Source organism: Bombina bombina, chromosome 8 (assembly GCF_027579735.1).
Source record: "Bombina bombina isolate aBomBom1 chromosome 8, aBomBom1.pri, whole genome shotgun sequence".
Lineage (NCBI taxonomy): Eukaryota > Metazoa > Chordata > Amphibia > Anura > Bombinatoridae > Bombina > Bombina bombina.
The window spans coordinates 291,654,951-291,679,854 of NC_069506.1; the positions used below are offsets into that span (position 1 = coordinate 291,654,951).

At 40.3% G+C, this 24,904-nt stretch overlaps 1 protein-coding gene across 1 annotated transcript in view; it reads right to left on the reverse strand.

Annotated features, from left to right (window-relative positions):
• FBXO2 (F-box protein 2) overlaps positions 1-13,282 on the reverse strand; it is a 77,104-nt gene extending 63,822 nt beyond the window's left edge. The window contains exon 1 of the mRNA XM_053691453.1: positions 13,147-13,282. The gene's annotated coding sequence lies outside the window, so the exon portion shown is untranslated. The remainder of the gene's footprint in view (positions 1-13,146) is intronic.
• Positions 13,283-24,904: the final 11,622 nt, after the last annotated feature.

A 24,904-nucleotide genomic window follows, 5' to 3' on the forward strand; every position in this document is an offset into this window, starting at 1 on the left:
TTTTTCAAAACAGCCAATAGAATTAGAGCTACTAAAATCCTATTGGCTGGGGGGCGTGTCCGTGCTGCGTTCTGAGTAGGACGCATTCTCTGTAGGCTCCAAAAGAATCTTCAATAATCCACCGATTATTGGCTTTAAACAGCAAGAACAAAGACTTATTTATTGATAACACCACAGATCAGGCATCTGGGACTCAAAATCATCTTATTTTGCTGTATTTATGACATTGGGGGCACAGATCGGAGTAAGGCCTGAGGCGGCGACCTAATGCCAGGTTTCCACCCTCTCCCCGGGAAGAGCCGGGTTATCAGTGCTGCCGGAGAACAACGGCTTACTGAGTCTCTTCAACATCTATAATCAATTGGGATTTATATATCTGGCAACACCTCAGAAACTAAATAATAGGAGGTAGTGTGCAGAACTCTCTTTCTACATTATCTTTGACAAAGATTACTATGGGAGAATTGGAAATACATCATACATAGAAAAGCTGGAGAAAATCTTTGAAAAGTTACTTGACAAGGCGCCATATGATTACCTACTGAACAAACTTTGCTTCGCTAGTGCATCGAGTAGTCAGCGAGAAAGAACCTTTGCAACCCGCAATCAAAATGGAGATGGCTCTATGGAGCCTATAGCACCTAGCAGTGCCCCTCGCAAAAACTATGCAGGGCGACACAGCATTATACCCTGCTATGGAGATTCGCAACCACCAAAGAACTCTAGACATAATTCGGACCGCAAGCTTACCATGAAAACAGGACTAGCTCCGACCTGCATTAGGGACCACTACCCGACATCAACCTTTCCACATTCACCGGCACTCACTAGAAGGCACAGCGAACCAGATGGCAGCTCCCAGCCGGACGAGACTACGGAGACAAAGCCGGGTAACATGGCTGACACCTCTAAGCAACAAGATATTGTACACAAGGGCTCTGTGCATACATACGGAGTCGACATGGTTATCCTCTCAGAGACTTCACAGCAGGTGTTAAAGCAGACAAAAAAACTCCCCGCCATGCTCTTAGACCGGGGGTCTAACAATTCGGCCGGACTCAGATGGCGGAGATATGCATTTGCCACAGGTGGGGACATAAGACTTTCTCAAAGTGATGACCAGTTCCCAATAATAGGAGACGGGTAGTCTGCAGATGCCCCTCTTGGACGATACACCCTTGTCCAGCCTGGTCCTACAGTAGACTATTGCCTGTTCCCGTTGAATATGTAAATCATTTATTTTGCAAGTTTTATAGTCTTAAGTTTTATTTTCAAGACCCTGGGGGTATAGGAAGTTATTTTTGTCGCCAAGGAAAGCATATTAGAGCAGACTACATCAGTTCAAATATATGGTAAAGTCCGACACTGTTTTAGGTAGTATCTTAGCATGTTTATTATACCTTTTCCAAAGAGTTTACATAAGATATGTTGTGTTGTAGGGCTCATATACACAAATTTTCCCCTGTAGCTCAATTTCTGTTTTGTTTTTTTTTGTTTTTTTTTGTTTTTATATATTTTGCACCAGAGGGTTATTACCATTAGAGCTATTTATAAAGGCTGTTGCTTTAAAACATATAAGTTAGATCCGACAGATTGTTCAAGGTGTGATCTCCCTCCCCTCCGTGAGGCCTGCGGCCGGGACCTGCGGCGGCGGGACAGCTTAATATCCTAACAGGGCAGCAGCCATAAGCACTAATCTTTTTTCTTCTTTTTGCCCCCATGTCAGGGATATAGCTCAAAGTACATCCATTTGCTTTATCTTTACCTCCCACAAAGATCCTTGCACCAAAATACAATATGTTTTTGCACATATATTATTAACGCCCAGTACCAATTTTAATTTTTATCAATTCCCTAGTATAACCCAAACCATACCCCTCAAAGTTTTAAGTATAGACTATGTGTGAGTTTGGAACAAGCTGATGTGAGGCTCTTTCAGACATAAACTAAGCTAGTGTATATCACTCACATCGTCACAGCTCCTTTTTCTTTTTTCCTTTCCCCCCCCCCCCCAGTTCCTTTTGTTCTTTCTGGGGGTTTTTCTCTGTTTTTTTGTTCTGAGTTCCAAGTACTACGTTTATCAGCCCTAGTAATTATATCCATGAGCAGCCTAGATAGTCAAGAATGGGAACAAAAAGGAAATACACTGACTTAAAGCATATGGTTATTTTTTTTGCACCTCACTAATAATGATTAAGTATGTGTTATGTTCTCTCAGAGCCTGTACAATGTACTATAATGGTGATGTTTTACTTTGCTTCTTTTCTGGTGTATATTTTGTACATTCAATTCATGACGTGTATTGTTATATATAACTTAAATAAAGCTCTTTTGAAAATTAAAAAAAAAAAAAAAATCCTATTGGCTGTTCAAATCAGCCAATAAGATTTCAGTAGCTCTCATTCTATTGGCTGCTGAATTTTTCAAAACAGCCAATAGAATGAGAGCTACTAAAATCCTATTGGCTGTTCAAATCAGCCAATATGATTTCAGTAGCTCTCATCTTATTGGCTGCTTTTGAAAATTTCAGCCAATAGGAATTCAAGGTATCCCAATAAATATGGAGTACCTTGAATTCTTTCTACAGTGTGCAGCGGAGGAACCTCCATGCCTTCACCGAGGACCAACAACGAGCGCCACCGCCGCCGATGACTGCTGCTGAGGATCACCACTGCTGGGAAAACCGCTCCGGACCTCCGCTTATTTTTTTAATGTATTTTTAATTGTAATGTAGTTTATTTTTATTGTAATTAAGGGGTTAATTTAGGGGGTGTTAGGTAGGCTTACCATATTTTTTAGAGGTGAAACTGGGACCACCTGGTGCGGTGCCAGTGGGGGTGTAGTCAGGGTTAAGGTCAAGGGGGTGTGGCTATTAACAGTCCTTTTAAAGTAGTATCTTTTATGTGCGCAATGTTTCGTGGATACTCTACCCTTCCTCAGTCAAACAACAAGTTAATCACACAGTTTAAATAGACAGTAACACCACCCCATAGGGAAAAATAGGCATAAATACAACATTGAATTAAATAAGTAAAAAAGAAACACATACCTTCTAAAGCTGTTTAAGAGGCTACTCTATACCATAATGCCTTTAGGGGAATCATATGGGTAAGACCAGGAAGTGCAGACAGGCAGGATTTTTGGCGTGGATCTTGCTTTACTTCATGCAAAATAGCATTTTGGCTGTAATCTTCCTGATTACAGCCAAAATGCTATTTTGCATGAAGTAAAGCAAGATCCACGCCAAAAATCCTGCCTGTCTGCACTTCCTGGTCTTACCCATATGATTCCCCTAAAGGTGTATAAACGGCGATGTCACCAGGAGTCGGGGGGTGTTAAATTCTTAGAAAAATAAACCAAGTAGTACTATAAAATTAAAAAACCCTATGCTGCTCACTCAGCCTGTATTACTAAATGTAAACTTTGAAGGCCACGAACGTTAAGCTAAGCAGGGCTGTATGTAACAAAGTACCAGCATCCAACTATGCTGGAGAGTCACAGTCCAGTCATTTTGAATAATGTGTCCAGGTTCCAGGCGGTCTGAAACCCAAACACATGATTTGAAACCCAGAGGTGGCAACCCTACTGGGACAGAATGAACAGCCGGGTTGGACACTGGGACAGCACCTCGAAACAGGGACAATCCCAGTAAAAGTGGGACTTCTGGTAAGCCTAGTGTTAGGGGGCTTAGTCGTTAAATTAGTTTTTTGCGTTGTGGGGGTTGGCGGTGTAGGAGTTAATAGGTAAATTAGGTTTAATGCGTTGTGGGGGGTTGGCAGTTTAGGGGCAAATCCATTTTGAGACTTTTTACATATATATATATATATATATATATATATATATACTGTATATATATATATATATATATATATATATATATATATACTGTATATATATATATATATATATATATATATATATATATATACAAATAAGCACAGTCACCCATAGACATTCACATGCACACACAGGCACCCATAGACATCTACATACACACAAGTACACAGGCCGCCGTAGACATTCACATGCACACACTGGCACTGAGATACACATGCACACACAGGCAGCCATAGACATTCACATGCACACAAACACACAGTCACCCTTAAACATCCATATGAATGCATAGGCACCTATAGACATCCACATAAACATAGGCACCCTTACACATCCACATACACACAAGTACATATGCACTCGTACACATTCACATACAAACACACAGGTACCCCTAGACATTTACATGCACACACTGCAGCCATAGACATCCATATGCACACCAATAAACATCCACATGCATACCCATAAACATCCACATGCACACACAGGCACCCATAGACATCCACAAAAGTAAACAGGCAGCCATAGACATCACAAGAGTAAATAAGCACAATAACCCATAAACATCAACATGCACATCCATAGACATGCACACACAGGCACCCATAGAGATGCACATGCAAACACAGGCAGTCAGACATCCACATGCATAGACACACACATTAACCCATAGACATCCACATACACACAAGTACACAGGCAGCCGTAGACATTCACATGAACAGAAACACACAGGCAGCCGTAGGCATTCACATGCACAAAAACACATAGCAACCCATAGACATCCACATGCTCTGACACACATAGGTATCCATAGACATCCCCATGCAAACACAGGTATCTATAGATGTCCACATGCACACACACAAACATCTTCATGGACAATCAAGCAAAAAACCCATATAGGGCTAGAATACAAGTGGCGCTCTAATTATGGTGTGCACACAATAAACAGTTTAGCTTGACCACGCTACCATTGGCACGCCACTTTGATATTACAAGTCCATGGTAAAGCGCTAGAATATTTAGCGTGACCTCAGATCTGAAGTAAACTGTAAGGGTAATAAAAAATAATTGGATTAAACACATGTAATACACATTAAAATAAAGTATTCCACACATATATACAATTATTATAAAATATATATAATTTAAATGTTAATACAAAGGTTTTAAAAGGTTAAAAGAGATATGGTATATGGCAAAGTATTTGACTTCAAAGGTATCCAATGTATATAGATATGTCTAAATATGTGTATGTGTGTATTTACAGTATATGTTGATGTATATGTCTATACAAGTGTATGCATAAGTATATGTGGTTATATGTGTACCCACATACATACATAAATAATAAACATATAAACACATAAATACACATGTATACACCTATACACACACACACACACACACACACACACACATATATATATATATATATACACACATATATATATATATATATATATATATATATATATATATACACACACATATACATACATATACTGTATATATATATATATATATATATATATATATATACACACACACACACATTTGAGTCCTTTCCAAATACCTTGAAAGAAGCAATATAATTTTTTAGTAGTAGAAGAGTTCCAAAGTGTGAGGGTATTGGAAGGGGCGTCCAAATAGATTAGGTGAAGAGTCTTTAAAAAAACCTGTGGAGAAAAAGGAAAAACAGGTAAAACAAATCTGGGTGGCAAGTGGAGCTTATAGGGAAATAGGCTTACCTTGAGATCTCACTGGAAACACTGGCTGGTTAGTCAGAAAGAGTGTTGACGCGTTTCAGCCTTTAATAAGGCCTTTATCAAGACTACCAGTTCCAAAGGTTGAGAACATATTTATAAGGCTGTTAGCCTATTGAAGAAAAGGGAGGTGTGGCAGATAAAACTGCCAAAGAATAATTGCCACCAAAAGACTCAGTACTGCAAAGCATTACTGATTCAGTGACTACCGGATTCTGAAACTTCCGGTTTGCGTGTCACTGGGTCTAGTCATTTCCGGTCGCCGCATTTGTTTGATATGTCATTTCTGGTGACCGGAGAGAGGGCATAGATGTGTTGAATTATTCGCCATCTTTTTTATGGGCATATTGATAGTTAGGATGGCTTAGTCATAAGTTGGGGTACTGTAGTGATCGTAGAGCAGAGGAAACGGAATGGGTCTTATGTTCTAAAGGCGGATATTCAAAGTATTTAAAAACAGATACTTGGTTATGACAGCTCTCTCAGTAAAACTATGCAGCACTAGCAAACTGTGATATAACAAATGTATTGTACTGCAATATATAGAGAATTACCGCAGTGCTATTAATGGCTAAGGCTGCTCATAAAATTAAGATATGTCAAGCTATGTAGAATTGGTAGGCTGTAAAATATCATGAAAAGTGTGCATAAACTAGATTTACAGCTATTAGCTTTAAGATTTTGATAACTTACATGGTAAAGCAATGCGCCAGTAGTGAGCAGTCATAAAACTAGCAATATGAGTAAAAAGCTTGAGGTAGGGTATAGATAAAATGAGAATGATAATATCAATAAAAATTTAGTGTATTATGTAGTATATGGTATGATAGCGTATAGATAAAATGGAAATAATGATAACAGTAAAATTGAGTATAGTACAACAGAGGACTATACATTAGTAAGATAATGTTTTAGACCTATGTGGTGAGATCCTGACTAATAGTTCCTGAATGATTATACCTAATAGCCCCTCGTGGGAACCCCAACTCCTTATTGACATGCTGGCTACTTTTACTTATCTGAAGGTCCTTACATCTATGGTTGAGAGAGGGTAGAAAGGACACCTTCAACATGACAGGGTCTTGATGTTAAGAGCATATAGTGTGATGAACTCTAAGGTCCTCTAGAGAGAATGTAGACTGCAGATACCCCAGGGTCCTTCTCTTGGTCATACCCTCTTAAAAGTATAAGTGGGCAGGGCCTCTTAATAAACCTCTCCCAGCGTAAAAATATATCCGTTAAAAATGTATATGGCTTATATTTGGATGGATCTATGGTCACCGAAAGGAGAGATAGAACAACAACACTACCTCTGACCGAGGACCCAAATGTCATATATACTAGGGACTTATATAATGTTGTCTTATAGAACTGATATGTTAGATAGGGTAGTGGTTCCATGCCATTGATAGCAACTAAGCTGATAGACAATACTTACAGTATGTCACAAAAGTCAGTAAACCCCTCACATTTTTTAAATATTTTATTATATCTTTTCATGTGACAACACTGAAGAAATGACACTTTGCTACAATGTAAAGTAGTGAGCCTGTATAGCAGTGTAAATTTGCTGTCCCTTCAAAATAACTCAACACACAGCCATTAATGTCTAAACCGTTGGCAACAAAAGTAAGTACACCTCTAAGTGGAAATGTCCAAATTGGGCCCAAAGTGTCAATATTTTGTGTGGCCACCATTATTTTCCAGCACTGCCTTAACCCTCTTGGGCATGGAGTTCACTAGAGCTTAACAGGTTGCCACTGGAGCACTTTTCCACTCCTCCATGACGACATGACGGATCTGGTGGATGTTAGAGACCTTGTGCTCCCCCACCTTCCATTTGAGGATGCCCCACAGATGCTCAATAGGGTTTAGGTCTGGAGACATGCTTGGCCAGTCCATTACCTTTACCCTCAGTTTCTTTAGCAAAGCAGTGGTCGTCTTGGAGGTGTGTTTGGGGTCGTTATCATGTTGGAATACTTCCCTCCGGCCCAGTCTCCGAAGGGAGTGGATCATGCATTGCTTCAGTAAGTCACAGTATATGTTGGCATTCATGGTTCCCTCAATGAACTGTAGCTCCCCAGTGCCGGCAGCACTCATGCAGGCCCAGAACATGACACACCCACCACCATGCTTGACTGTAGGCAAGACACACTTGTGTTTGTACTCCTCACTTGGTTGCCGCCACATACGCTTGACACCATCTGAACCAAATAAGTTTATCTTGGTTTCATCGGACTACAGGACATGGTTCCAGTAATCCTTGTCCTTAGTCTGCTTGTCTTCAGCAAACTGTTTGCAGGCTTTCTTGTGCATCATATTTAGTAGATGCTTCCTTCTTGGATGACAGCCATGCAGACAAATTTGATGCAGTGTGTGGCATATGGTCTGAGCACTGACAGGCTGACCCCCCACCCCTTCAACCTCTGCAGCAATGCTGGCAGCACTCATACGTCTATTTCCTAAAGACAACCTTTGGATATGATGCTGAGCACGTACACTCAGCTTCTTTGGTCGACCATGGCAAGGCCTGTTCTGAGTGAAACCTGTCCTGTGAAACAACTGTATGGTCTTGCCCACTATGCTGCAGCTCAGTTTCAGGGCCTTGGCAATCTTTTTATAGCCTAGGCCATCTTTATGTAGAGCAACAATTCTTTATTTCAGATCCTCAGAGAGTTCTTTGCCACAAGGTGCCATGTTGACCTTCCAGTGACCAGTATGAGAGAGTGTGAGAGTAATAACACAAAATGTAACACACCTGCTCCACATGCACACCTGAGACCTTGTAACACTAATTAGTCACATGGCACCGGGTAGGGAAAATGGCTAACAGTCATGTTATTCACAAGTGAATGGTATTCAGACATACTGATTGGTGCTGCATATTCCTGTATAAACGTGTCAGATTTTAGGGTCGTCATTTTTATATGCAAATTAGTATGAAAAGATAATGTAGTCCATTTAATTGGTTTTAAAGCATAATGCATGGTGATATTGCCCGATCCCTGTTCGAGTGTCTATGAACTGGTGTAGTGGGAATGGTGGTTAGGATATTGGAGGAAAGACTGCCATTGAATGTGTCCTAACTGCACCTGGAACGCCAGAACCACGAGGCATGGGTGAATGTGAGTGCTCATGGTCGTCCCAAGTCAGCCGGTGAGAGCACTGAAGAAAGTTTGGAATCACTGGTCACCTCCAGTACACTGTACAGGGAGTGCAGAATTATTAGGCAAATTAGTATTTTGACCACATCATCCTCTTTATGCATGTTGTCTTACTCCAAGCTGTATAGGCTCGAAAGCCTACTACCAATTAAGCATATTAGGTGATGTGCATCTCTGTAATGAGAAGGGGTGTGGTCTAATGACATCAACACCCTATATCAGGTGTGCATAATTATTAGGCAACTTCCTTTCCTTTGGCAAAATGGGTCAAAAGAAGGACTTGACAGGCTCAGAAAAGTCAAAAATAGTGAGATATCTTGCAGAGGGATGCAGCACTCTTAAAATTGCAAAGCTTCTGAAGCGTGATCATCGAACAATCAAGCGTTTCATTCAAAATAGTCAACAGGGTCGCAAGAAGCGTGTGGAAAAACCAAGGCGCAAAATAACTGCCCATGAACTGAGAAAAGTCAAGCGTGCAGCTGCCAAGATGCCACTTGCCACCAGTTTGGCCATATTTCAGAGCTGCAACATCACTGGAGTGCCCAAAAGCACAAGGTGTGCAATACTCAGAGACATGGCCAAGGTAAGAAAGGCTGAAAGACGACCACCACTGAACAAGACACACAAGTTGAAACGTCAAGACTGGGCCAAGAAATATCTCAAGACTGATTTTTCTAAGGTTTTATGGACTGATGAAATGAGAGTGAGTCTTGATGGGCCAGATGGATGGGCCCGTGGCTGGATTGGTAAAGGGCAGAGAGCTCCAGTCCGACTCAGACGCCAGCAAGGTGGAGGTGGAGTACTGGTTTGGGCTGGTATCATCAAAGATGAGCTTGTCGGGCCTTTTCGGGTTGAGGATGGAGTCAAGCTCAACTCCCAGTCCTACTGCCAGTTTCTGGAAGACACCTTCTTCAAGCAGTGGTACAGGAAGAAGTCTGCATCCTTCAAGAAAAACATGATTTTCATGCAGGACATTGCTCCATCACACGCGTCCAAGTACTCCACAGCGTGGCTGGCAAGAAAGGGTATAAAAGAAGAAAATCTAATGACATGGCCTCCTTGTTCACCTGATCTGAACCCCATTGAGAACCTGTGGTCCATCATCAAATGTGAGATTTACAAGGAGGGAAAACAGTACACCTCTCTGAACAGTGTCTGGGAGGCTGTGGTTGCTGCTGCACGCAATGTTGATGGTGAACAGATCAAAACACTGACAGAATCCATGGATGGCAGGCTTTTGAGTGTCCTTGCAAAGAAAGGTGGCTATATTGGTCACTGATTTGTTTTTGTTTTGTTTTTGAATGTCAGAAATGTATATTTGTGAATGTTGAGATGTTATATTGGTTTCACTGGTAAAAATAAATAATTGAAATGGGTATATATTTGTTTTTTGTTAAGTTGCCTAATAATTATGCACAGTAATAGTCACCTGCACACACAGATATCCCCCTAAAATAGCTAAAACTAAAAACAAACTAAAAACTACTTCCAAAACTATTCAGCTTTGATATTAATGAGTTTTTTGGGTTCATTGAGAACATGGTTGTTGTTCAATAATAAAATTAATCCTCAAAAATACAACTTGCCTAATAATTCTGCACTCCCTGTACAGTATAATATAATAATAATAATAATTATATATATATATATATATATATATATATATATATATATATATATATATATATATATATATATAATTATATCTACATTGCTTAGCCCCTTTAGTACAATATATATATTTGCAGAACATTCATTTCTCCCTTTCTTACAACATATCTTGAGAGCAGTGATTGACCATTTCCATAATTTTTACATAGATAGCAGTGCAACTGCAGGATTTATACAGAGAGCTGTTCAACTGCAGGTTTTTATAGAGCAGTGACTGTACTTTGTATACATTCTCTTAGCAAGGGTAATTAAAATGAACCCATTTATGTAAATTGCACAGAAATCTGAACACTTTTGTGATGAATTCCTTATCAGAGGCGTAACTAGAATTCACAGGGCCCAGGTGCAAGAATCTAAGAAGACCCACCCCCCCCCCCCCCAAAAAAAAAAAAAAGAAGTGAATTTGATACATATCTTTTTTTTTTTTTACATTTAACACAGAAAAAAAATGTGAATCAGATTACATGTGTGCAAAAGGAGGCACCCTGTGCAGTCTGTGAGATGGTCTGACCCCTATTACTGTATATAGTGACACTGCTTAACCCACCAATACTGTATATAGTGGGTCAGACACAGTCTGTAATCTGCCGGTGAGATGGCTTGCCTGACCCTACCCTCCCCAGTACTTTATAAAATGACCACAGTAGTCTGTGACATGGTCCAGCCCCCCGTACTGTATATAGTGGTACTGTATAGTGACACTGTTTACCCCCCACCCCCATGCTGTATTAACAAGGTCTGTAATTTGCTGGTTCCACAAACATACACATACACACACAGTCACATACATACATACACACACACATACATGCATAAATACACACACAGTCACATACATACATACACACATACATACACACACACATAAACACCAATCAGTAAAACAGACTAACCCCTGTAGTCAGAGACACTAGTGAAGCATCATGTCACACTCACAGGATATCAGTGCAGGCAGTGGCAGGTCAATGTTTTTTATTTAAAAAAAAAAAAATTGAAGCTGGGCCCTCACCCTTGGGGGCCCAGTTGCAATTGCGACCTCTGCACCCCCTGTAGTTTCGTCCCTGTTCCTTATAATACTTTATTTTTAAACCGATTTTCTCTAGAGCTATCACCATAAACTACCTAATGTGCTGTTAATTAGCCAATATTTCACCCTTTACCACTAAAGAGACATAAAACACAAGACATCTCTTTTGTGATTTAGACGCACATACAATTTAAACACCTTTTCTAGTTTATTTCAATTATAAAGATCTCTTTATTCTCTTGGTATCCTTTAGCAACAAAGCTCTACTGGGAGCTATAGCTGAGCACAACTGAAAGCCAATGACAAGAGGCATACATGTGAAGCTACCAATCAGCAGCTAGCTCCCAGTAGTGTATTGTTGCTCCTGAGCATACACAAATATGCTTTTCAAATGCGGTAATAGAAGTAAATTGGAAAGTTGTTTGAATGTGTATGCTCTGTGTGAAAGCAAAACAAATTGTGCACCATGTCAGGTTAAGCACCTCACTGTTCCCTCATAAATTCTAGATAGTAAACAAAAAAACTTTGTAATGTACGTTCATTATTTGTTTTTGTGCTTTCATTGTAACTTAAAGGGACATGAAACCCAATTTCTTTCTTTTGGGATTCAGATAGAACATACAATTTTAAACAACTTTCTAATTTACTTCTATTATCAAATTTGCTGTATTATCTTGTTATCCTTTGCTGAAGGAGCAGTAATGCACTACTGTGAGTAGCTAAACACATTTAATCAACCAATCACAAGAGACAAATGTGTGTAGGCACCAATCACCAGATAGCTCCCACTAATGTAGGATATATACATATTATTTTCCAATAATGGATACCAAGATAACAAAGTACATTGGAAAATAGGAGTGAATCTAAACGTATATTAAAATGACATGTTCTATCTGAATCATGCAAATGACTTTCCTATCCCTTTAATTATACAAAATTATATGAAGCACTTAACAGTGCGTGTTCTGTAAAAGAAAAAAGTGTCCAAATGATAAATGAATCAACACTCTGTGTAACTGTGTATCAAATATTTGTTAAATAAAGTATATAGTGCCAAATGAGAATGCTTTTCACAATGATCCAAGATAAAGGAGGAAATCTAGTGAAGGTCTATATTGATTACAAAGAAACAACCAAGAGAAATCCCTTTAACCTCTTAAGGACATATGACGGAATGTTTCTGTCATAAAACAATTGAGCAAACTGAAAGCTGTGTCCTTAAAGGGTTAATTAACTAAAAAGGTAGTGTGCACCCTGCAGGATTCAGACACTGACCCTGAAACATGCTATACTTGTAATGCTTGATCAGTGTAGCAGCTCATTTATATCTCTTTCTAAGTAGCCACAGTAAATAAAATAAGAGGCTTTTAAAGAGGTGTGTCCTTAGACTACTAAGCAATGCAATTTTTGCAGAATAATCACTTTAAAATTCATCAAAGTTCAGTTATTTTGTTTGCAAACCTTAAAGTGTTATATCATGTGCATGTATAAAATATTGTAATATTCCTTTAAATAAATGCACTATCTAACCTGCTGCTCAGTTCACACTAATATAAAACTTGTGTCTCTGATAACATAGTGATACAATAGGTAGAAAAAAAATAATGCAGTACATTATACTAATGCAATGATATCAATCTGGTTTGTTTAGCATTTCCAGCACAGAACTCACCTCCTATCCTGCTAGCGAGTTAACTATGAATCAGCACAGTCTGCCTCAGTGGGATACAAACACTGCACATAGCAGGAAGCCACAATCCTGTACCCAGTGACTGAGCAGCTCTCTGGACCATCTTATCTCTTCTAGGGTCATGTTCTGGCAGCTACTCACATATTGTGTCAGCATAGCAGCATCTCAACCTCCTTACATCATCCTGCAGTCTATGCATCTGCAAGGGCGAGGCTCAGGGCTACCTACTGTTTGTGCATCTGCAAGGGCGAGGCTCAGGGCTACCTACCGTCTGTGCATCTGCAAGGGTGAGGCTCAGGGCTAAATACCGTCTGTGTATCTGCAAGGGCGAGGTTCAGGGCTACCTACTGTCTGTGCATCTGCAAGGGCGAGGCTCAGGGCTACCTACCGTCTATGTATCTGCAAGGGCGAGGCTCATGGCTACCTACTGTCTGTGCATCTGCAAGGGCGAGGCTCAGGGCTACCTACTGTCTGTGTATCTGCAAGGGCGAGGCTCAGGGCTACCTACTGTCTGTGCATCTGCAAGGGCGAGGCTCAGGGCTACCTACTGTCTGTGTATCTGCAAGGGCGAGGCTCAGGGCTACCTACCGTTTGTGCATCTGCAAGGGTGAGGCTCAGGGCTACCTACCGTTTGTGCATCTGCAAGGGCAAGGCTCAGGGCTACCTACCGTCTGTGCATCTGCAAGAATGAGGCTCAGGGCTACCTACCGTTTGTGCATCTGCAAGGGCGAGGCTCAGGGCTACCTACCGTCTGTGTATCTGCACTTATATATTTTAATATAAGTTTTCAGATTTGGCTAAAATGTAGGTAGTTTGAGTTGAGAACCACTGTTCTAGGCCACTTGTATTAATATATACAGGGCAGTATATACATAATACAAGGGACCTTTTTTTTATCAATTTCATAAGGTTAGTGATGCTGTATTGGGAAAGCACCACACACTATACAATACATAATTGGAACTTTTTAACACTGCTTACACTGCTGTCTCTCCTCTCTCACCAGGTATGTGCATAAGGACTCCTTTTTAACCCTGCTTCACATACTATAAGTATAATGTATCTATTCCCTTAAAAAAAACTTTATATTCTCTGTCTTCCAGTTTGATAAGAAAGGTGCCATCTGCAATGTTTATTTATGCCTTGTTTGATCCTGCTCTAATTTATGACCTATGCTAATTAGAAGCATGTGACTGTTATTACTTTAAATTGAATATCCCCTGCTTGTTACATCAAGCTTAGCTTGTTAGATCAGTGCAGCATTGCAAGTGTGCTAGCTCATTAGTGTAGAGAGAGTTATAACAACAGAGTTAGACAAAGGATTGGACAACAGAGATAAGTACTTTCAAATTTCCAAAATTAAATGCAAACATGCTACACTTTCTAATATATTTACCTCTTACTCCCTTCTCCTTAAAGTCACAGCTCTTCCATTCACAAACAGCACTCAGAACATTCATATTTCTCCTTCTCTTCTACCTTCCCCTCTCTACAACACACATAAACTCTATTCCTATGTCACATCCCTCAGCCAGCCATGCTTCACTGATCCTAAACTTAAACACTCACATAAGACACACTCTCATCTCCTTTTGCTCACCATCTTTCTTCTTCTTGCAGCTGGGGATGTCTCGCCTAACCCAGGTCCACCCTCTGCTTCCCTCAGATCACTACCCCAAATGACACCTCATACACCTTGCACACGTAACCCTCTAAACCTCATTAACTGCACCTCTATTAGTACACCCCAATTCTCGTGTGCCCTTTGGAATGCACGCTCGGTATGCAATAAGTTAACATCTATTAACAACTTATTTATTTTCACAATTTTTTTTTCTTTTGTGATTCAGATAGGGCATGCAGTTTTAAGCAACTTTCTAATTTACTCCTATTATCAATTTTTCTTTGTTCTCTTGCTATCTTTATTTGCATCTAAGTTATTTTTTTGGTTCAGCACTTGTTTATTGGTCAGTTAAATCAATCCACCAATCAGCAAGAGCTACCCAGATTGTTCACCAAAAATGGGCCAGCATCTAAACTTACATTCTTGCTTTTCAAATAAAGAATGAAGAACATTTGATAATAGGAGTAAATTAGAAAGTTGCTTAAAATTGCATGCTCTATCTGAATCACAAAAGAAAAAAATTGGGTTCAGTGTACCTTTAACCTGTTAGCCCTAACTGAACTTGGCTTTCCTCCTCTAACACAACTGCTGTAGCCTCTCTGTCCTATGGCGGCCTGCATTTCAGTCACACTCCCAGGCCTGGAGACAAACAAAGTGGAGGAGTAGGAATTCTCTTGTCTCCACACAGTACCTTTCACTGCATTCCTTCACCCCCTCTCTTTCCTCATCTTTTGAAGTTCACGCCATCCGCCTCTTCTCCCCTATAGCTCTTCGTGTTGCAGTTATCTGTCGGCCCCCTGGCCCAGCATCACAATTTCTGGACCACTTTGAAGCCTGCCTTCTCTCATCTTAGGGTACTTCAACATACCCCTTGATAATCCTAACATGCCTGCTGCCTCTAAACTTCTATCCTTTACCACCTCTTTAGGCCTGTCCCAATGGACAACATCTCCAACACACTGTAAAGGCAACTTCATAGACCTGATCTTCACAAATCTCTGTGCTGTTTCCAACTCCCTTAACCTCCCCTTTCCTCTCTCTGACCACCATCTACTAACTTTCTCTCTTACTCTACCAGATACATCTTTGCAAGCCCCCAAAAAACTGCTACCGTACAGGAATTTAAATGACTTGGATCTCACAGACTTTTCCACTCAACTGAGTCCTCTGCTCTCTGATATTTCATCCCTCTCTTGTCCAAACCTTGTGACTCTACAGTATAATTTGGCACTAAAATCAACACTTGACAAAACTGCACCCTCCACTCTTTGACGTACATTAATCACTCAACGGAAATCATGGCACACTAAACAGACCAAATATATTCAGTGATGCTCATGGCTGCTGAACGGTAGTGGAGGAAATCACGCACCTGTGCTGATTTCCAGCATTATAAATTCACCCATAAGTCCTACAACTCTGCGCTCAGCCTGGCCAAACAAGTCTATTCTCCTCCCTTGTGTCATCTCATGCATCCAACCCCAGAAAGCTGTTCTCAACCTTTAACTCCCTTCTACGTCTTCACACTACCTCCAACTCAATCTGTCCAAAACTGAGCTTCTTCTTATCCCCCCCCCTTCGAAACATCCAACATCTGACATTTCTCTGATGGTTGGAGACTCTATTCTCAACACCTAACCCCAGGTCCGCTGTCTTGGGGTCACACTAGACTCAGAACTCACATTTAACCTAAATATACAAGTGCTTACCAAATCCTGCCATTCACACCTACGCAACATTTCCAGAATTCGTCCCTTCCTTACTCAAAAAAACTATACAATACAGATGCTAATACTGATAGATGTGTAGATATAGTACCTTATAAGTCTGGTTCACAGTCTGAACTAGACTTTGAGGACACCTATACCTTGATTTCTCTTGAGGGCCTTCATTATGAAGGGAGGGACATTAAAGAAACTGAGGCAGGAGTAATTGTATCTACCCTTAAGCCCAAATCTTTATTCTATCCACTCCATGTCAGGGGCAAGTCCCTTGAAGTGTTTCATGAGAGGGTGGTTGAAGATTTAACAGACCTGTCCATAACCACGGCTGCTGAACCCCATAATCTAACTGTAAAAGAAAAGGCAGCACTTACTCGCCTTCAGAATAATGACCAGATTGTCATTAAACAGTTGGACAAGGGTGGCAGTGTTGTGGTGATGGACAGGGACAGCTATTTGGCAGAAGCACATCGCCATTCAGAAGATTCAGATACTTATTTGCTTCTTCCCCGGGATCCTACCCAGAGGTTTTATATTGAGTTGAGGCACCTTATTGATGAGGCGGTGAAGGATGGGTTATTGAGCTATGAGACAGCTAACCATTTACAGGTTGCTAATCCAGTTACTCCCATCTTCCACCACCTCCCTAAGGTCCATAAGAGTAAAACTAACATTAAAGATAGACCTATCATAGCTTGGATTGGCTCTCAAATGGAACCTTTATCTAAATGGGTTGACCACTTTTTACAACCCTTGGTCCCCTTGCTACCCAGCTATGTTAGGGATACTACCCACACATTGTGCCAGATAGAGAATGTTTTGTGGAAAGAGGAGTACAGCTGGTTAACAATTGATGTTGTATCACTGTACTCCTCTATTCCCCATAGTTATGGCCTTAGAGCAGTGCAATTCTTTTTGGACCTTTATACAGATCTATCATCTGAAATGAAAGAATTTGTGGTGCAAGCAGTTAAATTTTTGTTGGAACATAATTTTTTTATGTTTCAAGGGCGTTACTACCTCCAGAGGCGTGGGACTGCTATGGGGCAAAATTTGCTCCCTCCTACGCTAATCTTTTTATGGGGTGGTGGGAGCAGTCCCACGTCTATGGAGGTAGTACCGTTTCTCCATCAGTGCATATTGTAAAATATGTATGGCACATTGATGATCTGCTCATGGTGTGGTCAGCTGATTCATCCATGGCAGATGATTTTGTCAAGAATCTCAACATCAATGATGTTGGTTTGCAGTTCACCTATGAATGGCAAAGGGATGCCATTTCATTTTTGGATATCTCCCTCACGGGACTACCATTGGAAAAAACGTGGTCTCTGCTCTCTTCAGGAAGCCTATTGCTGGCAATAGCTTATTGCATGCAAACAGTAATCACCCCAGGCATGTTTTCAAGGGCATAGCCAAGGGGCAGTTTATAAGGTTACAACGTAACTGCACCTGGGATGAGACCTTTCTTGAAGAGAGTAGAGACCTTAAAACCAGATTGAGAGAGAGGGGATATCCCAAGGGCACGGTAGACAAAGCTTTTAAGGAGGTTATCAAAATGGAACGAAAGTCCCTTTTGACTAATTCTGAAATTCAAGGGTACGCTTATCCATTTAGACAAGGAAAGACAAAATTTGTTACCTCGTACTCTAACCAATATAACCAAGTTTGCAAAATTGTGAGTAAGAATCTACCTATATTGATGGGGGACAAAAAACTCATACATACAATTGAGAATGGGTGCATGTTTATAGCCAAGAGGAGTGCCACTCTGGGTAATATTCTGTCTCCAAGTATGCTCAAGGATGGTGCATCTCAGAACTCATGGCTACATTGTAATGGCACCTATAAATGTGGGAGACATGTGTGCACCACGTGTGATCACATCCAGGTTGGAAAAACATTTACCTCCTTTCATTCTGGGGAGGTTTTTGAAACAAAAGGTTGTGTCAAGTTGTAAAAGTACATTTATCATTTATTTGATTGAATGTACACAATGTTCCCGACATTATATAGGTAGAACTACTAGAGAAGTAGGTACCCGGATTAGGGAACACCTTTCCTATATATTGAGTGAAAAACCCTGCTCTGCGCTATCTAGACATTTCCTGGATGTACATAACCAGGATGTGAGTAGTTTCAGTTGGAGAGCTATTGAACAAATTAAAAGAACCCCGGGGGGGGGGGAGATAAATTATCCCTGCTTTGCTGGCAGGAGATTTACTGTATATTCCGGCTGAATAGCTTGGTTCTGTCAGGTTTTAACTCGGAATATGATATAATTAATTATTGGCAACGCTAATTCAGCCTGTGTCCAGTAAGGTAATTTCTCTGACTCCGCATCTATGGAGGGACTACTCTAACCTTCTCCCTACATTTAGACAATTACTTTCTATATACACAGATTTAATCTGAAGTTATTAGGCCTTATTAACTTGGCATAACTTCTGTAATATATATACCCATTCTCCATTTAGGATTACGTCATATGCATGCATCTTGCTCTGTATTAATACTCCCTTCTAAGATAGCTGGTGTGTATATGTATACATGATTGGGAACTAGATTATATGTTTACATGCATATGTTTCTGCTCATTATCCTCTGTATTCTCACCTAGGTCTATTATGTAGGTAAATATTATGTTTATCTTGTATTCACAGTGTGCACAATTTTACATAATGTGAGCTTTATATATATATATATATATATATATATATATATACATGTCTATAATGTTTAGAGTAAAGGTAAAGGGGCCCATTTATCAAACTCCAGGTGGAGTTTGAGGGTCCGTGCTTCTGGCGAGCCTGCAGAAACACCAGTTATGAAGCAGCGGTCTAAAGACCGCTGCTCCATAACCTGTCCGCCTGCTCTGAGGAGGTGGACAGACATCACCGCAATTCAACCCGAACGAGTACGATCGGGTTGATTGATAACCCCCTGCTTGATAGGCTGTGAAGCTGCAGGGGGGTGGCGTTGCACCAGCAGCTCTTGTGAGCTGAATACGGAGAGCGTATTGCTCTCCGCATTCAGTAAGGTCTGTTGGACCTGATCCGCACTGTCGGATCAGGTCCGACAGACCTTTGTTAAATAGGCCCCATAGAGTGAAATATTTATGTCCATTAATGTATACATGGCTATATGTTATTTGCTATGCGCTAATGGGGCTATTATGTATTTATTGCTCCTGTTTATCATGTTCCATAATATCCACTTTTTGCACTTGATGGAAATTCTGTTCTTTTTATATATACATTGTTTACTTTCTATGTATCTGTGTCTTTAAGAGGCATTAATTTACTAGCCAGTGGTTTTATCCTTTAAATTCTACACACAAGTGTTACTTTTTATGTCTATGATTACGGTCTCTGGGACTGAAACCAGTCAGACATGTTTTTGGATTGGATTGCTTTTTCCATCCTACTGTATCCATGTTTTTATCGTGTATTGAAATAAAAGTTGGTTTTTACTTTATACTTTGGATTCTCCTTGGAACTTCATCGCTTTTTTCAAGATTTGTATTTATCACTTGTATAATCCTGAAGATGTTTTATGTCTAATGTTATTTGTATGTGTCAATGTCCATGTCTTTTAGTCACATAATGAGAGAGTGTTAAATATTTAACTTTGTCATTGAGGGATATTTATGAAAGCCTCAACTATGCTGCATTCGCCGGCACCAATACGCTCACCTAACATCGCGGCTCCGTACCTGAATACGCTCTCCATATTTATAAAAAAAGCAGTTGAAAAGCCGCGCACCAAGTACGGGGCAATGAGCATTGGACTGTTGTTATCTAACAGTCATCGATCTCGCTGCTATTTGGGTTTTTCACAACTTAATTTATATCCTGTCACCAAACGCCCCCACTATACTAAAATGTTTAACCCCTATCCCACCGCTCCCGGACCCCGCTGCCACCTAAATAAACGTATTAACCCCTAAACCTCTGGCCTCCCACATCACTACCATTAACTAAACCTATTAAACCCTAAACCGCCAGCCCCCAGATCGCCATAAACTAAATTAAGCTATTAACCCCTAAAACTAACAACCCTATAACTTTACAATAAAATTGTAACATCCCTATCTTATAATAAATTAAAACTTACCTTGAGAATTAAAATAAACTATAACTATTATACTACAATTACATTAAACTAGCAATTAAATTAACTATATTACATATTAAAAAACCGTAACCCTACTCAAATTATTTAAATATACTATTAAATATTACTAAGTAACAAAAAAAACAAAAAACTAGCCTACAATAAACTACCAATGGCTCTTAAAAGGGCCTTTTGGAGGGCATTGCCCCAGCTCTTTTACCTGTTAAAAAAATACAAACACCCCCCAAAAGCTAAATCCACCACCCACCCAACCAAGCCCCCAAATAAAAACCCTATCTAAAAAACCTAAGCTCCCCATTGCCCTGAAAAGGGCATTTGTATGGGCTTTGCCTTTAAAAGGGCATTTAGCTCTTTTACCTGCCCAGACCCTACTCTAAAAATAAAACCCACCCAAAAAACCCTTAAATAAACCTATCACTAACCCCTGACGATCCACTTACAGTTTTTGAAGTTCTACTTGAAGGATACAAACAGCCGACAAGACGTCTTCATCCGGGCGGAAAGAAGTCTTCATCCAGACGGCCTCTTCTATCTTCATCCATCTGGTGAAGTCTTCATCCATGAGGCCTCTTCTATCTTCATCCATCCAGCCGTTGTGGGTCCATCCTGAAGACATCCGGCACGGAGCTTCTCTTCAATATGGTTGCCGCCGTAAACTGAAACTTCAATGCAAGTGACGTCTTTCAAGATGGCGTCCCTTGCATTCCTATTGGATAAAAGTTTCCATTCAGCCAATTGGATTAGAGCTGCTAAAATGCTATTGGCTGTTCCAATCAGCCAATAGGATTGAGCTCTCATCCTATTGGCTGATTGGGGCAATGCACCGCAAAAGGCCCTTTTAAGGGCCATTGGTAGTTTATTGTAGGCTAGGGGTTTTTTATTTTGGGGGGCTTTTTTATTTTAATAGGGCTATTAGATTAGGTGTAATTCGTTTTTATTTTTGATACTGTGGTTTGTTTTGTTTTTGTGGGCGTTTTTTTTTTTACTTAATAATTTGTAATAGTATATTTTAATAATTTGAGTAGAGTTAGTGTTTTTTAATATTTAATATAGTTAATTTAATTGCTAGTTTAATGTAATTATTATTAGTAGTATAATAGTTAGGGTAGGTTAATTAATAGTTTAATATAGTTTATTTTAATTCTACAGCTAAGTTTTAATTTATTATAAGATAGGGATGTTGTAATTTTAATGTAAAGTTAGCGGGTGTCAGGATAGGTAAAGTCCAGAGTTAGACCCAAATGCTAGAATGAGCATTATTACACCCTAGCACTGTGAGTATATACCAGGACCTGACCCTGCGACAGCTACAGTATAAAATACTCATTGAAATAGACTGGGAGTTGGCACAGCAGGGTCAGGAGAAGAGACTTCGTGTAGATAGGGTTAACCAATAGAATAATCAAACAAGCAATGTCCAGCAATGTGTAATCAGGCAGGTAGGGGTTAACCAATAGAGTAATCAAGCAAGCTATGTCCAGCAACGTGTAATCAGTCAGATAGGGGTTAACCAATAGAGTAATCAAGCAAGCAATGTCCAGCAATGTGTAATCAGGCAGGTAGGGGTTAACCAATAGAGTAATCAAGCAAGCAATGTCCAGCAATGTGTAATCAGGCAGGTAGGGGTTAACCAAAAGAGTAATCCAGCAAGCAATGTCCAGCAACGTGTAATCAGTCAGGTAGGGATTAACCAGGGTCGAGATTAAACAAGCACAGGTTCAGAATAACACAGATTCAAAAGAGTACTCACTTAGCCACCGAGGAAAAACAAACAGGCACCGGAGGAGAGGATACGCCGGAATAAGAAGCCATTCTGACGTCAGACGAAAGGGACGGCTTCAGCCAAGTTGCTAGGCAACGGAACATAGCGCAAAAGCGCCGAAGAGGAAAGTCGGAAGAGCGATCAGCTGAGTGATCGCGACAGCGGGTTGTTAGGTTTAGGAGTTAATATCTTAATTTAGTTTATGGCGATGTGGGAGGCTGGCGGTTTAGGGGTTAATAGGTTTAGTTAATGGTACTGATGTGGGAGGCCAGGGGTTTAGGGGTTAATACCTTTATTTAGCGGCGGCGGTGTCGGGGAGCGGTGGGATAGGGGTTAATAACTTTATTTAGCTGAGGCGGTGTCGGGGAGCAGTGGGATAGGGGTTAATAACATTATGTAGGTGGTGGCGATGTGGGGGCGACAGATTAGGGGTGTTTAGATATGGTTGCCGCCGTAAACTGAAACTTCAATGCAAGTGACGTCTTTCAAGATGGCGTCCCTTGCATTCCTATTGGATAAAAGTTTCCATTCAGCCAATTGGATTAGAGCTGCTAAAATGCTATTGGCTGTTCCAATCAGCCAATAGGATTGAGCTCTCATCCTATTGGCTGATTGGGGCAATTCACCGCAAAAGGCCCTTTTAAGGGCCATTGGTAGTTTATTGTAGGCTAGGGGTTTTTTATTTTGGGGGGCTTTTTTATTTTAATAGGGCTATTAGATTAGGTGTAATTCATTTTTATTTTTGATACTGTGGTTTGTTTTGTTTTTGTGGGCGTTTTTTTTTTAACTTAATAATTTGTAATAGTATATTTTAATAATTTGAGTAGAGTTAGTGTTTTTTAATATTTAATATAGTTAATTTAATTGCTAGTTTAATGTAATTATTATTAGTAGTATAATAGTTAGGGTAGGTTAATTAATAGTTTAATATAGTTTATTTTAATTCTACAGCTAAGTTTTAATTTATTATAAGATAGGGATGTTGTAATTTTAATGTAAAGTTAGCGGGTGTCAGGATAGTTAGACCCAAATGCTAGAATGAGGATTATTACACCCTAGCACTGTGAGTATATACCAGGACCTGACCCTGCGACAGCTACAGTATAAAATACTCATTGAAATAGACTGGGAGTTGGCACAGCAGGGTCAGGAGAAGAGACTTCGTGTAGATAGGGTTAACCAATAGAATAATCAAACAAGCAATGTCCAGCAATGTGTAATCAGGCAGGTAGGGGTTAACCAATAGAGTAATCAAGCAAGCTATGTCCAGCAACGTGTAATCAGTCAGATAGGGGTTAACCAATAGAGTAATCAAGCAAGCAATGTCCAGCAATGTGTAATCAGGCAGGTAGGGGTTAACCAATAGAGTAATCAAGCAAGCAATGTCCAGCAATGTGTAATCAGGCAGGTAGGGGTTAACCAAAAGAGTAATCCAGCAAGCAATGTCCAGCAACGTGTAATCAGTCAGGTAGGGATTAACCAGGGTCGAGATTAAACAAGCACAGGTTCAGAATAACACAGATTCAAAAGAGTACTCACTTAGCCACCGAGGAAAAACAAACAGGCACCGGAGGAGAGGATACGCCGGAATAAGAAGCCATTCTGACGTCAGACGAAAGGGACGGCTTCAGCCAAGTTGCTAGGCAACGGAACATAGCGCAAAAGCGCCGAAGAGGAAAGTCGGAAGAGCGATCAGCTGAGTGATCGCGACAGCGGGTTGTTAGGTTTAGGAGTTAATATCTTAATTTAGTTTATGGCGATGTGGGAGGCTGGCGGTTTAGGGGTTAATAGGTTTAGTTAATGGTACTGATGTGGGAGGCCAGGGGTTTAGGGGTTAATACCTTTATTTAGCGGTGTCGGGGAGCGGTGGGATAGGGGTTAATAACTTTATTTAGCTGAGGCGGTGTCGGGGAGCAGTGGGATAGGGGTTAATAACATTATGTAGGTGGTGGCGATGTGGGGGCGACAGATTAGGGGTGTTTAGACTTGGGGCTTATGTTAGGTGTAAATGTAACTGTTTTTCTACCATAGAAATCAATGGGATATCTGGCAGCATCGAACATAAGCTTTCGCTGCTTTCTGACTCCCATTGATTCCTATGGCATCCGCGGCCTCCAGGGTGGCGGATTGAAAACCAGGTACACTGGGCCGGAATAGCCGCAAGCGTACCAGTTAACTATTTGATAACTTTGAAAAAGTGTCAAATAGTGCTGAATGTGTATTCGGAACATCTGTAATGACGTAAGCATCAATCTGTGTTGGATTGAGACCAGTGGATCGTATGTTACGTCACAAATTTCAATATTTGCTGGTCTGTAGGCTTTGATAACTAGGTCGAATCAAGCTTGAAACAATTACGCTGCAGAATTCCAGCATATTTGCGGTTGACAGCTTGATAAATATCCCCCATGGTCTCATGAGAATGAAATATTCCTACTTTAAATATTGCATCTCAGTAACTATTTAAGCACTATATAGACCCTTTTTTAATGCAGC